Source organism: Mercenaria mercenaria, chromosome 1, assembly GCF_021730395.1.
Source record: "Mercenaria mercenaria strain notata chromosome 1, MADL_Memer_1, whole genome shotgun sequence".
In the NCBI taxonomy this organism is placed as follows: domain Eukaryota; kingdom Metazoa; phylum Mollusca; class Bivalvia; order Venerida; family Veneridae; genus Mercenaria; species Mercenaria mercenaria.
The window spans coordinates 115,295,985-115,311,844 of record NC_069361.1 but is presented as its reverse complement, the minus strand read 5'-3'; the positions used below and the strand labels follow the sequence as shown (position 1 = coordinate 115,311,844).

The 15,860-nt window shown below is 34.3% G+C and overlaps 1 long non-coding RNA gene across 5 annotated transcripts in view; it reads left to right on the top strand.

Moving 5' to 3' along the window:
- Positions 1 to 12,237, top strand: part of LOC123525647 (uncharacterized) — a 38,772-nt gene extending 26,535 nt beyond the window's left edge. For all 5 annotated transcript variants that reach the window (XR_006681498.2, XR_006681494.2, XR_006681495.2 and 2 more), the window contains exon 3: positions 10,979 to 12,237. This is a non-coding gene — a long non-coding RNA (uncharacterized LOC123525647). The remainder of the gene's footprint in view (positions 1 to 10,978) is intronic.
- Positions 12,238 to 15,860: the final 3,623 nt, after the last annotated feature.

Genomic DNA, 15,860 nt, shown 5'->3' with positions numbered 1-15,860 from the left:
TAAAGTCAAATATCTCTGTTACTGTCAACGCTTTTGACTTGAAACTTAAAATACTTATTTACTATCAAAGTCTACACAAGGAAGAACAATCCCCATAACTCTGATTGAATTTTGACAGAATTATGCCCCTTTCTGATCTAGCATTTTTGGTTATAGTTTTTGATAAAGTCAAATATCTCTGTTACTATCAAAGCTATTGACTTGAAACTTATAATAGTTATTTACTATCGACGTCTACACCAGGAAAAATAATCCCCATAACTCTGATTGAGTTTTGATAGAATTATGCCCCTTTTAACTTAGAATATATGGTTACAGGTTTTGATAAAGTCAAATATCTCTGTTACTACCAAAGCTATTGACTTGAAACTTAAAATAATTATTTACTATCGAAATCCACACCAGGAAAAACAATCTGCGTTACTCTGATTTGAATTTTGATAGAATTATGCCCCTTTTTAGCTTAGAATTTTTGGTTAAAATTTTTGATAAAGTCAAACATCTCTGTTACTATCAAAGCTATTGACTTGAAACTTAAAATACTTATTAACTATAAACGTCCACACCAGGAGAAATAATCCCTATAACGCTGATTTGAATTTTGACAGAATTATGCCCCTTTTTAACTTAGAAGTTTTGGTTAAAGTTTTTGATAAAGTCAAATGTCTCTGTTACTATCAAAGCTATTGACTTTAAACTTAGAATAGTTATTTACTATCGAAGTCTACATCCCTTTTTAACTTAGAATTTTTGGTAAAAGTTTTTGATATTTTTTTTAATTTAAAGTCGCACCGACACATGCTAGGTCATATGGCGACTTTCCAGCTTTAATGGTGGAGGAAGACCCCAGGTGCCCCTCCGTGCATTATTTCATCACGAACGGGCACGTGGGTAGAACCACAGACCTTCCGTAAGCCAGCTGGCTGGCTTCCTCACAGGCCCCCAAAGGTTTTGATAAAGTCAAATATCAGAGGATGGGAGCAAAATTTAAAGAACGTTACTGTTGAAGTCCTAAGGAAAATGACAACAAAGAGAAAAAATTCTCCAAAAAACTCTTAGTCCACTAAAATTATTAACAGGTACAGATGTGTCAAAATACACCTTTACTTTGCAGGTACCATCCATGTTGTACCAAAGAAAAGTGGTCTCGGTTTTTACCTACGACTAATAATAAAAATGTACAAAATAACTTATTTCTAGTAACATAAAAGGGAAGTAATTCAATAAAAAATATTATAAGTGAACAAAAAAATCTGCCAAAATAAAAACAAGAGCCCCGCAATGCAAAGCAACATAAACACAAAACAAAGTCATGTGACCTTTAACCTCTAAGTGTGACTTTTACCTTCAAGCGAGCTATGTGCTCTGCACGCCGTCTCAATGTGGTGAACATTTGTGCCAAGTTTTTTTTTAATCCTTCAAGCAGTTTAAGAGTTACTCATCGCACTCGAAACAAAGTTATATGACCTTTGACCCCTAAGACGGACACACAGACAGACGGTCAGACGAACACCAAAATACGTTCCTTCGGGCGGATAATAACAACAAAGGAATGGAGATGCAAGATATTACGTTTTCTACAGTTTTCACAATGTTTTACCTGCTGATCTACATTTTGATCCCAGCTAACCCAGTTAAGATTTATTTTCATTTCGGTCGACGACGAAGATGGAATACGGATACATTGCGAACAGATAAGCTCATCTTTTCAACTTTGTCGCAAATGCGCAACTTATAATATTGAAGAACCTTTCGGGAAATCGTTATGACGCTAGATCAAATACTTTTTGCGATATGCATAACAAAACATCTCTCTGGCGAACAGACAGACGGACAGACAAATCCAAATCTTATCCTGTGCGGTGACATAATAAGCCAGACCTTACCATCATTACTGGAATGTTTTCCTACCACACACAAATTAAAATTATCATGTTGAGACGGTCCCCTTGAAAAATCGATCGTCTTAGGTGTTCACAGTCCACGTAGACTTAATTCGTAAATGTCTAGTATCTCTTGCACACAAGATCCAAGAAGAGTTATCTAACGTCGGATAGGTACAACATATAACACTAGCTTAAAGCTATTTTCCGACAAATACAAGTAAATGCACATTATACCACTAGGCATGAAAAGCACGCATGATTAAAACGGTGGTCAGTGATTTGGAAAGAAAGATTGCTAAAGATCAAATAAAGAAATGCCTTTGGGGAAGGTACAACATTTTTGTAGTGATATTTGTGAACAAACAGACCATTTTTAAAATCAAGTTATAACCCACAGAATTTCACAAGGTAAAATATGCCGAGAAAGCTACTGCTGGAAGGAGAACAATCTCTGTCCCGTCTTATATGTAAATTCGTATCCTTAAACGTATGTAATTTTTTAAAGTATGTGATCCGACGCAAATGATAGTGGTGAGAAAAGTATCTCATAACCGTTTACCTTTTTCGTAAATTTATGTCTTGATGGATGGATGACTGTTTCCGTTTCGTTAACTTGTCAGAATGTGTAGAATTTTATGAGGTTAAAGAAACTGACCTCCAGATCGTACAACAAAAACAAAAAAGAAAAACACATTTTTTAAATGTCAGAATATTATCACCAGAACTGTTGGTGAGTTTTTTTAAAGGCGATGAACTATCCGGAAGTGTTGTAACGTTTTAGTGCCTTGTACTGGCATCCACACGGATAGACACACACAAATCCCGTTGGTGAAAAGCTAGCTCATCACCAAAGGTGATTTGTTGCACATATATACTGTCATTTTACTCCAATGACAATTGACAGGTTTACAAATGTGTATATTAATGGAATTACTTCCCTTTATGCATTCAGTAATCATATATTACATTCCCCTCCGAGAAATCTCGTCCCGAGATTTGGCCTAGGAAATGCATGAGTAAGGCAACTCCAGTCCGGCAGTTGACTTCATCCAACCGCTGCCACCATTTGTAACGTTTCAGTGCCACACAAATCCCGTCGGTGAAAAGCTAGCTCATCACCAAAGGTGATTTACTGCGCTTATATACTGTCATTTTACTCCAATGACAATTGACAGGTTTACAAATTTGCGTATTAGTGGAATTACTTCCCTTTATGCTTTCAGTAATCGTTACATTACTTTCCCCTCCGAGAAATCTCGTCCCGAGATTTGGCCTAGGAAATACATTGGTAAGGCAACTCCAGTCCGGCAGTTGACTTCATCCCACCGCTGCCACCATTTGTAACGTTTCAGTGCCACACAAATCTCGTCGGTGAAAAGCTAGCTCATCACCAAAGGTGATTTAATGTGCATATATACTGTCATTTTACTCCAATGACAATTGACAGGTTTACAAATTTGCATATTAATGCAATTACTTCCCTTTATGCATTCAGTAATCGTTACATTACTTTCCCCTCCGAGAAACCTCGTCCCGAGATTTGGCCTAGGAAATACATGGGTAAGGCAACTCCAGTCTGGCAGTTGACTTCATCCAACCGCTGCCACCATTTGTTACGTTTCAGTGCCACACAAATCCCGTCAGTGAAAAGCTAGCTCATCACCAAAGGTGATTTAATGTGCATATGTACTGTCATTTTACTCCAATGACAATCGACAGGTTTACAAATTTGCATATTAATGGAATTACTTCCCTTTATGCTTTCAGTAATCGTTACAGTGTCATCCTTTTATTCTGTCCATACCCGGAATTCAATTCACATATCAAAAAGTGGACAATCGTTTTTCAGAATTATTTATATTTCTCTTTTTTCTTTTCTACCCTCTACCCCTTCCTCCCCCAGTTCTATATTTTGCATAAAATTAATATGTACTTGTTGGATTTTTGAAGCAACCCGTCTATAATGTTTTTCCGTTACAGATTCAATTTGTTGTGGGCCTACTTTGCAAATGCGTGGCTCTGAGGCTGTGTTTGTGGTGCTCTGTGCTTCCCTTACCTATATATCTTTTGGTGATGCTCGAATTTCTTGTAAAAATATTATTATAAAAGCTGTAATTAAGATGTGCTACGTCCATCTTCCGGTACTTTATCTTTTAATTAGAAATTAATTGAAGAATCAAATTTAAGTTATCTGACATATCTAAACTGTGTATGTGGAGCTGTTATCACAAATAGATGCAATATCTTGTAACTGTTATTTGTTAAATTTTTCCAGTTGTAAGTGATACTACGGACATACTCATACTGCGTTCAGCTATAGGATTTGTAAGCGTGTAGTGACAGGAACTTTAAAACAAAAAAAACATGTTTATGACTGTATATCATATCTGGCTAAAAAGTGATCTGTTTAAAGACCAAGAGTGCTGATTTTGGTAAAAACAGAATAGATACTGTATATGTTCATATATTATGTTTAAAATGAGAAAAGGATACTCAAAATGGGTCATTATTTTTTTAGAGAACTTCATTGTTGCAATGGAGTACAATACGTTGCTGCAACACAATAAGTAGTAAAATTTATTATATAGCACTTACAACAATCGTATATATTTACACTGCAAAGAGGTTTTGTTGGATGAAGCTATATACATATGATGTATACTAGTTCCTATTAAAAACATGTCCTCCAGAGGTTTAAACACTCTCTTGGCTACGATTTTTACGTGCGCATATTCCTTATGTGAAAGACGCGTATATACTTCAGTAATTGCCCACGAATAGCATGCATTGTGATGCGACGTTAGAATGTTTGATACACCAACCGCCGTTAGTTGAAGCTTTTCTTCTTTTAGAGACCTATTTCTTAATGAATAAAAATAACTTAATGTGAAAGACAGGATAAAGAAAATGTAAGGAATGACTTGCAGCTATGTAGTTTTCATCAGGTCATAAAATACATTTTGCTGTTCAAAGTACCCACTGAGGCCTTCGGTCTCCACACGGATTAAACAGCCCATTAATATCAAGATTGTAACCACACTTCGTTCCCAAAATATTGACTAGTGGATAGCGTCTGACCACTGTTTCAACTTTAACTACAATATGCCTCGTACATGATCACATCATATTTTTCAATAAAAGGACTGTGAAATTTCAACAGAAAATAAGTGTTTAGTAATCATTCTACAGTTATTCTCATATCTAAAAAAACTGTAACTATAATCATTTTCGTCTATAGGCTCGCATATTATCGTCGTCTCTAAAATCCTGTGCATAGTTTATTTTTTGAACGCAGACAATATGCATTTGCATCGTCCAATCTGCGTTTCATTAATACAGAAGATCGATATCAGGCGATGTAGGTATGTGTTTTGAATACAGTCGAGAATACACATGTCATATTTTCCACCTTTGAATATTATATATATTTTTGTTTGAAAAACAAACGCTCAAGCATGCAAGCTGTCGCAAAAAAATATTTATTGTGACGTTACAGTATCAGCAAGAGTCTATGATCCTACATTATAATCGCCCACACATTGAGTGATATTCAATTATAGAACAAAAGACAAATAATATCAGAGGACACACGAGATAACACAGATTGAGTGCTGGGGAGATAACAGCTCAATACCAGTGCAAATATGCATTATGACACATTTGCTATGTTAACATTGTTTCTTTGATCTGGGTGATCCTCGCAGATAACTAGAACAGTATCTTTTTATAGGGTGCACACATTTTAAAAGTGGAAGGAATGTCTAATCATAAGTTGATAATATAAGAAAATCCTCGTCCCGACATTCATAATGCTGAAAGAGATTTTAAAATCAAACGATCATTAAAACGATATGACATTTGAAATTTTAGAAAATATATAGGCCTAATCATTGTTGCAGCAGTTTTAGTGATTACGACGTCATTTACAGATTGCCGTATTTTTAATTTAGCAAGTACCCTTTTAAACAGATTGATTACTACAGTTTCTGAAGTTTTAGATGTACAAGCTGGTATTTTATTTCTTTCTAGAGTTAGAATAAACCAGTTTATATAGTTAACATTTAATAAAATCTGCTATTTTATCGTTGTCATGGAAACAAAATGGCAGCGAAATTGACCAAATATTTATGTGTTCGTAACCTTCTGTTTTACCAGAGTTTTAAAAACGTTCTGTCTTTGCCTTAAAAAATATAAGAAGTCCTAACAAACAGACTGAATGTAAGAAACCGAGAAAGTCAGTTGCACCCCCTTTCTTTGAAATATTGTAGCGTATGCCTCTTGAGGATTGCCATGATGTGGAAATGTTCAGTTCTGCTTAACTCGGGGCTAGGGGGCATTGACGGTAATATGCATTTTCACTACCATCCATGAGCCTTCTTCACTTGTGTTGCGTTCTGCTTTTTTAGTATCATGCAATCAATGCATTATGCACTTTAACAGGAGGAAAGCATGTTGACCACAAAATTTATTCAGTTATCCAATATTCTTATGAATCGTAATTTCCTTCCAAAGCCTGGCATAATGTTTTTCTGTGAGGACAATATTTACTATCAGAAATAGTGTAATACAACTGTCATTGAGTGTTCTTAATTAATAGTAAAGGCCATTTATGGCCGAAATGCCAAATAAAAGAAAAAACTCGCAAAGAATTGATTTTTTGTGTAAGTATTTTACAGGATGTATGTAACAACATATTAAAAGTATAGGAAAGTATCATGATGCAAAATGTCTATTTTGGGGTAAAAATGTTAAAAAAATAAATGAAACTGTGGATTTCTGGAATCAACCCATAGCAACAGAATTATGCATCTTAAGAGATCCAAATCTGGCACAACATTAGATTACTATATTGTACAAAACGTAGATTAATTAGAAATTTTTAAAAAAGCAAGATGGCGTCCTAAATCCAATATGGCGCCATAAAAAACGACATTTAAACCAGAATTATCATTGATTTTATGTCAAATTGTCTCATATCATTGCTTTTACATACAGTAAGTTGATAATTGTTATATGCAGCTTAAGATGGAAAACATACTGCCAGAAGATTCAATACGGGGCAATAGTGAAGTATACAGACACAATTTTTGAGTCATTCAGCAGTAGAAATTGTCGTTAAGCAGCGATAACTTCCTTATTTATTAACAAAACATATATGAGTACAAGTATTTGTTTTCTTAATAGGATCATTTCCCATCTTTTCTTAGTAGGATCATTTCCATATGATAATCATGTTTTTGGGAAAAATTACATTGAAATTGTTTACAGTTCTGTTTTCACTAAATAGAAAAATGGCGCGAAATAGATGATAGTCAAATAGTCCTCAGGTTTTGTTTCATTATTTTCTTTTCAATTCTTGCTGAAATCACATGACAGATCTATGCTTGATCTGTTGGTAGCCTTTTTATAATGAAATAATAACATTACAGAATTTGCCATGTATACTTAGATCATACACCACCTCTACAATCTGGAGTCTCGATCATTGTTAGCTAATTTTGTAGTTTGAGTGTTTGACTGAAAATATTTTCCCGCATCAAACATGACCCCAGATTTTTATATATCTTTATTCAGAACTGACAATATTCTTTACGAAAATGTAAGTTACAGACATTTTACATTTTCAATTGGTCCTGGTGTGTGCTGCGGCCATTGCAAATACATGCAATTTTATATAGAATAAAGAAGAACAGCTACTTAGTGTGTTGTATGTGGTTAATTACAGTGATAACTTGATTTCATCATCACACATGATGTTATATACAATAGTAAAAGGGAACCAACTATTCATTAGAGCAAATATTCATGTTCTTGTTGTAAAATATGTTAGAATTTGGACCTATCAGAAACAAGTTATAGCTGCAATTCAAATACACCTCTGCTAGGTAAGTTTATAAGACAGATTACAGTGAAGTCATTTTCTATCCAGCGATTGAGGATTCAACTTATAATTTATCCAAGTACCTTAAATGAGCTATTGCAGCTACGCTGAAATGGCAGATAAATTACATAAAAGAAGATTTGAGACTAAAAAAAGAGTTGCAGTATTGTAACTAGGTGTCAAGCTTTAGGGCCAGCACATAGAAATTAAACCTTTACGGGATAGACGATAGCAAATACAGGCTGAGCATTGGAAAGTTGAGACAGAGACGTTTGGTTTGGTAATCTTCTGAGTCAGTAAGAGAGTTCCAGCTCACAGACGGGGTTCAACATTCATACCAATATGGTGGTTTAATGCTATATGTTATAGCATGATATAAACACTGAGCATCCAAGAGTCAGGGCAATCATACTGAGTTGCAACTTCAAGTAAGAGAACATCGGCTGAACATCTATGTGAAAACACATCTGTGGATGTCTCTGAACTATTTTTTGTACTTTTAGCATGTGTATATGTTGAGTTCTGCTCAACCCGGGGCTAGAGGGCATGGACGGTAGCATGCATTTCCACTACCGTCCATGAACAGGCTCAATCAAACCGAGCCTGCAACATTTTCGTGTTTGTTGTGTTGAGCAACCTGTGGAGTTTCCTTTTTTTTCTATTTTTGTATGTTGTCCATTCAAAGACATTGTCTGACGGGAACTTCAACAAAAAGACCTGTCAAATATAGCATCCCCAGCCTATAGAAGTTTGAGCTGATTATCATTAGTTGAAGGTTGTTAGTTTGAAACATTGAGTGATTTTTGCCTGATCCCTGAAATTATCTAGCTCATAACCAGGGATACAAATTAGCAGGGGCCCAGTAGCCCATGGCTATATAGATTTTGGGCTGGGCCCCTAAATTGTTGAAAAAATGCCTATATACCTAATGTTAAATATTTATTTTTGACAGTCTGGGTCCCTAAATAAAAATAGCTAGTTTATATCCCTGATAACTGATAACTGCAATTATTTATGAAATATTGGAACACAAATCATTTAGGCGAGATAGTCAGAGAAAAAAATACATATGAGGTATATGGTTTCACTAGCTCTACGTGTTTTAACAAAGGACATTCTACATAGTTTGTCAGTTAGTCTGAGACATTGTCACCTTAGTGACTGGACCCATTACAATGTTTAAGATACTAAAGGCATAGGCACTCTCCTGGGTCATATAACTCTAATTTGACATACATAGTATTGATATATATATGCTACGTGGAAGTGTTGTTATGATATAGGTTTCTTTGCTTTTGCAAAGCATATTTTTTGTAAAATGTTATCAATTTATGTTCTTGGTAAAGGTTATAACGCACTTCATAGCCGTTCTTCTTTATTCTTTACAAAATTCATATATTTTCAATGACTGTGGCACACATCAGGACCTATTTTAAATTTTTATAACTCACATTGTTTTGCAGAATATTGTCAAATACTAAATATAAAGAAAAAGAAAAAGCATGAGTCATGTTTAATGCAGAAAAAAATATTTTCAGTCAAACACACATTTTTTAAACTGCAAATTTTTAAATCAGCTAAAGAATGAGACCCTTAAATTGTAGAGGGTGGTGTATGGTCTAGTATATATGACAAGTACTGTAGTGTTATCATTTCATTATGAAAATGCTACCAACATGTCAAGCATAGATTTGTCATGTGATTTCAGCAAGAATTGAAAAGAAAATAAGGAAAATAGTTCTACAGAGCAAAAAATAAAATCGAGGACTATATGAATCCGCCATTATGCGAAGAATTGCGCTATTTGCCTATTTAGTGTCTTTATGCTTATAAGATAAACTTGTTTCTCTAACATTGTGCAAGTTTCATTTGAAATGTACAAACAACCCAGATGCATGTAAAAACACAAGGTTATAGTCTGATACCAACAGGGTCTAAGGTTTTATGGTAATTTCAGTAACGTATGACAACTCGTCAAATTTTGGCAAAAATAGCTGTAACAACATAATTTTCAATCAGTTTTCATAACTGTAGCCTACTTTGCCCTGTTCTGTAATTTTCTACCCGGATCTGTATACAAATTACACATTTAAGCAGTAACTATTAAGTATGTTGGTTGTACCTCTGACTACTAAAAATCAGTAATATTTAGGATACCAATGTACAGTTTTTGAGAAACAATACTGTACAACCAAAACATTAAAAATTGTGATATTGTTTGTGTTGTATCAATATTTAACGCAAAATTGCAATGATTTTGTCATTTTCTATCCATTCTAGTCAAAGAAAACCTTTCCCATGTGGCCAGATTTCATTTTTTACCAATATGCCCTTGTATGTTACAGCACACTAAATAGCTGTTCTTCTCTATTCTAGATAAAATTGTCATATTTCCAATGGCTGCAGAACACATCTGGACCTACTTTAAGTGTCTGTAACTTACATTTTCTTGAAGAATATCCTCAGTCCTGAATAAAAATCAGAAGAAAACCGGGGATCATGTTTGATGCAAGAAAAATATTTTCAGTCAAACCATTTTAGAGCCATTTTCCTATTCAGTGTATGTATTCCTAAATGATCTTGTGGCGGCCATTTTGGAATCGGGAAGCCATCTTGAATTTGTTTAAGACTGAAGTTTGTGCGTTTTGAAATAAAATGTATGTATGTTCTATGATGCTGGTCATCTTTCACACTATTTGAAGTTTTTGAAATACTTAAACGGTTTTCCTGTATAATGAAAATTTAATGGCGGCCATCTTGGATTTTGGCGGCCATCTTGGTTTTTTTAAATAATCTTGAGCTTAAATTTTTTTGTGTTATAATTCTCTACTAACATGCAAAATTTCGCTTTCTTAATGAAAACAATGAAATTATTATGGGTCGATTCCAGAAATTCATAGTTTCAATTATATTTTTTAACGTTTTACTCCAAAAAATGCATTTTGCACCATGATACTTTTCTATACTTTTAGTATGTTGTTACATACGTCTTTTAGAATACTTACACCAAAAATCAATTCTTTGCGAGTTTTTTCCCCTATTTTCATAAAAGGCCTTTACTATATTTTGTGATGTATGACTCTAGCTGTGTTTGGGTGCTCCGTGCTTCCGCGAAATCTAACCTATTCTTTATATTTCTTTGACGAATGTTTTTATGCGTTTCTAAAAGTAAATATTATCTTGAACTCACTCAATCCTTATCCTATTTCAGATAGCCTTAGATGTAAATGGTCAAACGAAAACTGTACCTCAGATAAGCAGTGCTGTAGTGGACGTTGTGTAAAGCTACATGAGGGCACTAACCCTCGTTGTGCAAGCTCGCCAATGCATTTACCGTGCTTCTTTAATTACCAGTGCGAGGACGGGCTAGCTTGTGGTGAGCATTATACCTGCTGTGCCCCATATTGGGGCGTATGTTCGGATCAAAATGACTGCTGTGATGCAAACCACGTGTGTCGAGAGGAAGATGGATTTATTTACAATCGTTGTCTGGCACCAAGTAGTGCTCCTCGCATGCCAGGAACCTCTGTATTGCTCATTTTGATAGTTCAAGCTCATTGTATTATGAACGTATGGAACAACATATATTTACAGTCATGACGTATGCAGGTCCACATTGCCTTCTTATAATATGCGAAATATGAATAGCCTTCAGTTTATTGCATTACATGATGCAGGGGTCCAAGTATTGGTTCAGTGTTCACTGACGCATTTATGTAGATATTCATCATAAAATCACCATGTGACACCTTGCTCAACATGATCAATCATCAGCATTTGTGTTAAAAAGGTGTTATCGACTAGATTATTCGTAGGCCATAAGTCTTAGCTTATCATAGTGTATAATAGACAGTAGTAAACACTGGTCTGGTGTGTTATTCCAGTAGTTTGGGTATGATGTACTGTCATTCAATTTTATCAATAACACTGTTACTATTCAAAAATACTTTTTAAGTATCATGGCAGATTTTACACACGCGATTTTTTTTCCGACTTTGGCGAAAATTTAATCATAAAATTTTTGATATGATATAGCTGAAAAAGCATACAAATAAAAAATAGTTTGCCTATGTATACATTTAGATTAGTTAATATTTTAAGTAATTAGTCAAACACAGTTGTTTTCTTCAAGATAAATACATGAGTATGAATATCTGTTCGAAATAAGAATCTTTCTTTTTCAGATGGAGATTTCCTTGTGCTAATGTTGTTCTTTTTTCGAGTATTCATCAACATATAACTTCTTTCACATTACGAATATATGTACTTCTGAATATTTGTTTTTATGTTTATTTATTAAGGGTCGGTGTTATTCATTTTCGATGTAAACTTTTTATATAAAGAATCACATAAAACTTGTAATAATTATGTCTCGTCATCATATAAGCAGCATAAAAACACAGTTTGTTATTTTGCCAACACTTTTCACTGTTGATGATAAAAAAATCCGCGTATAAAAATAAAAGATTCGGACAATTTGTATTATTTCATCATTGTTGAAATAAAAATCATTTAGCTTAATCGATCAATGATAAATGTAACCTGCAGTTTTAGCGACGTTAAGAACATGGACAAGCAGCATAATAAAAATATACAATTATTTTATCAGTGGACCATATGTAATCGGGTACGACGGCAACAATTAGGAAGACACAAAATCACCAACCATTATTTAGAGAAAGCAACAGTTATAATTAATTAGACTTATCATATCATCACTGCATTGGCACGTGAATAAGCGTCCGACCCAATACGTCCGCCGTACCCGACACAACTAATTCATCAGTATAAATGAAATCTAAAACACAATTAAGTGGGAAAAACCGCGACTTTATTTACAGATTGACCATGGCATATGGCAAGGTGTTTATTATACTAAAATGAATACTCTGTATATACAACTCAACATGTATACTGGAAATTACTAGTACTTAATTTCATTTACCATAAAAGCGAAAACTTCACTACACGGAGTATTTTCTCACGCGTGACTATTCAACTTACTTGATAGTTTTCTGATTTAAAATATTACTTTGAGAAATACTATCACATGTACTTGAACACATATGTTTTGGTACTCCCATACTCCCACTTTGCAATATCAAATTAAAACATAATTCTAAGAAAACGTTATGAAGCCGCGACATAAAAAATAAAGGAATGTAGACTTAACACGTTTCTTCCAGATCTGAGTTTCTAGCAGTTTAACAGAACATTTTCTAACAGCAATAACACCTAAAATGTTTGTCCATTTAGGTATTTCATTTAATTCCTAAAACGTTCGTGTCCACAATAAGCTCACGGAATCAGTGCTATTATTATAACTGCTGTCTTTCCAAAGAATCTTTATACTAGTAGTCTTATAGACTTTATTACACAACACAAAAATTGACCAGTTATTATATATCTTTATATGTTGTTTGTAGGAATAATATTCCGTTACTGTTCTGTTCCCTAATAAGGTATGCGTCTAAAACAGATCACCATGCAGGAGCCTGAAAAGCAGCAAAGATTTCCTATATATAACTATAAACAAAAACTTGAAACATGGGGACGGGTGGGTGGGATAAATTCGGTGAAATTCTATGTTGTTCGACTGCTAACAAGGATTAAAATGGCGGAGCAAACGTGTCGAATCCAAAAGACGAAATTCACGCTTTTTCCATTTCAAAGCCAGCCCAATACTAAGGAAAACAACCAACGGTCTCACACGAATAAATACTACGATATAATTGTTGTCGTAACGTCATTCCTATATGGGTCAGGGTTTGCAGAGTCCATAAAAATAAGCAGATTTTTAAGCATAAATGCAACATAAATCCGAGTATTTGTAAATGCAGAATAAAACATGCAATGTGAGTTTCAATAACTTATATATTAATGATATATTTGTAAATTCAACAATATTATGATAAAAGTCTATTTATAGATTTTATTGTATAAATTTTACAAAGAACTCGACAGAAGCTACACAGAGGACTTTCGTGTATATAGTTTCTGTAAGTTAATGAATTGAAATTCTAATATGCTTTTCTCTGTTAGAACACTCTTACGCTACAATGACGTCACGTTAACGTGCAGTGACGTCAATGTTTTTGTTGCGACCAAGAAAGAGCGCTACTAAATTGTATCTACTGTTTTAGATTAAGGGCATATTAGAATCGAAATAATTTATAGCAACACCGTGTTTAAACACTATATATACATTCGAGCGGTAATACGTCTACAAATGTTTTATATAAATTATTACGCCCGGCGTATAACCACCCATCATACATAAATAGTGTTAAAACACTCTTTTGCTATAAATTTTTTCTTAATTAACACACTGCAAGCCTTACACAATAGAAATCACTAGCTAAGTAGACCTTTCGTTGAATGTTCAAAAGCACGCGTAATTCGTATCAGAAACATTACCGTGTACATATGACTACTGGTGAAACTAGAAGAAGTCCTGAATCTGAGACGTCTGACTCCACAAATAAACGACAAGAATACGCTCTCGTTAAGAGACCGCGAAGAGATCGCGCCAGGAATGCACCATAATGACAGCACGCCTTGTCCTACGGTAACCAATATGTTGATTTGTTTTATGGAACACATTTTACAAAAAGCAACAACGTTTGATACCTTTTTAAATAGCAGCTCTAAAATAAAGGAATGCAAGTGATGTCAACACGTTAAATTTACCATAGCCATGCTGAAGCACCACTAACTGCAGACACTTGTATCCATAGAAATAACCAGTAATAATAACACAACAATATAACATTCATAATGATATTCAGTAAAATTACATGTACTGATTACTTTAGTGATATAACTGTAATTGCAGCAGTGTTATATAATAAAGTTTATTTGTGACATTTATCTGTGAAACCATTGTTCATGCTATTCCAAGAACTCCAAATTAACTTTACAAGTGTTAGGAAATAGTTACTGGGGATTTTTGTGTGACAATATTTTCAATAATACATTAGTAATTGCTTACTAATATGAAGAATGTTCATCATTAAGATAGTTGATAGAAATTTAGATTTGCGTATGTGCCATGTTTATATACATTCAGTTGTTAATTGCTGGAACTTGATACAGTCTAATGTCACCTTGGTAATGGTTTATTAGTTGTGTGGATATTAAGAATGGAAATAGACAAACAATAAAACATATATAAAAAAAACCCAGAAAAGTCAAAGATGACAACATTGTTCAGTTTTCATGATTAAATTAATGTGCTTATAAATACAATTTGAGCCGTGCCATGAGAAAGCCAACATAGTGGCTTTGCGACCACCATGGATCCAGACCAGCCTGCGCATCCGCGCAGTCTGGTCAGGATCCATGCTGTTCGCTAACGGTTTCTCTAATTGCAATAGACTTTGAAAGCGAACAGCATGGATCCTGGCCATACTGCGCGGATGTGCAGGCTGGTCTGGATCCATGCTGGTCGCAAAGCAAATATGTTTGTTTTCTCATGGCGCGGCTGATTTAATGACAATGGTTTGTGAACTGGCTGTTTCATTCTGAGTGTTTTATTTGTCATAATTCTTTCAAACACGATTCCGTCTTGAGGCAGATTGTTAATTCATACCGTAGGTAAATATATATATCTATAAACATGGTTTTGTGTTTGATCATAATGTAACCAATATCATGCAATTAAATTAGTTTTTTCGACAAATGCCTGTTTTAATATATTATAACTACCATCTGAATCAACGAATGTGACGATTTAGCAAATGCAAACGATAGAATACATGCAATGGCTGCCATGTTTAATATTATAGCTCAAAGTAACCAATTTCGCATAATCTTGGAGAGTGTGCTTCATATCTCTATTAACATGTATATTTCTAGCTTTGAATAATTTTAAGCATTTCCATCTTGGTTATTTTGAGACGTTGTAACTGCCTTTTAATGACATAAACGCACAGTATAACCGACAGGGTTCTATGTAAAAGACATACAAGGAATTATATGCCCCTAGTTATACATATTATTATCGCCCCCTCTCTCCATCCCCTCTCCCTCCAATCTCTTGTTATACAATTATATTTGTGATACGTGTCATGCCTTTCTTTACACAGTTATTA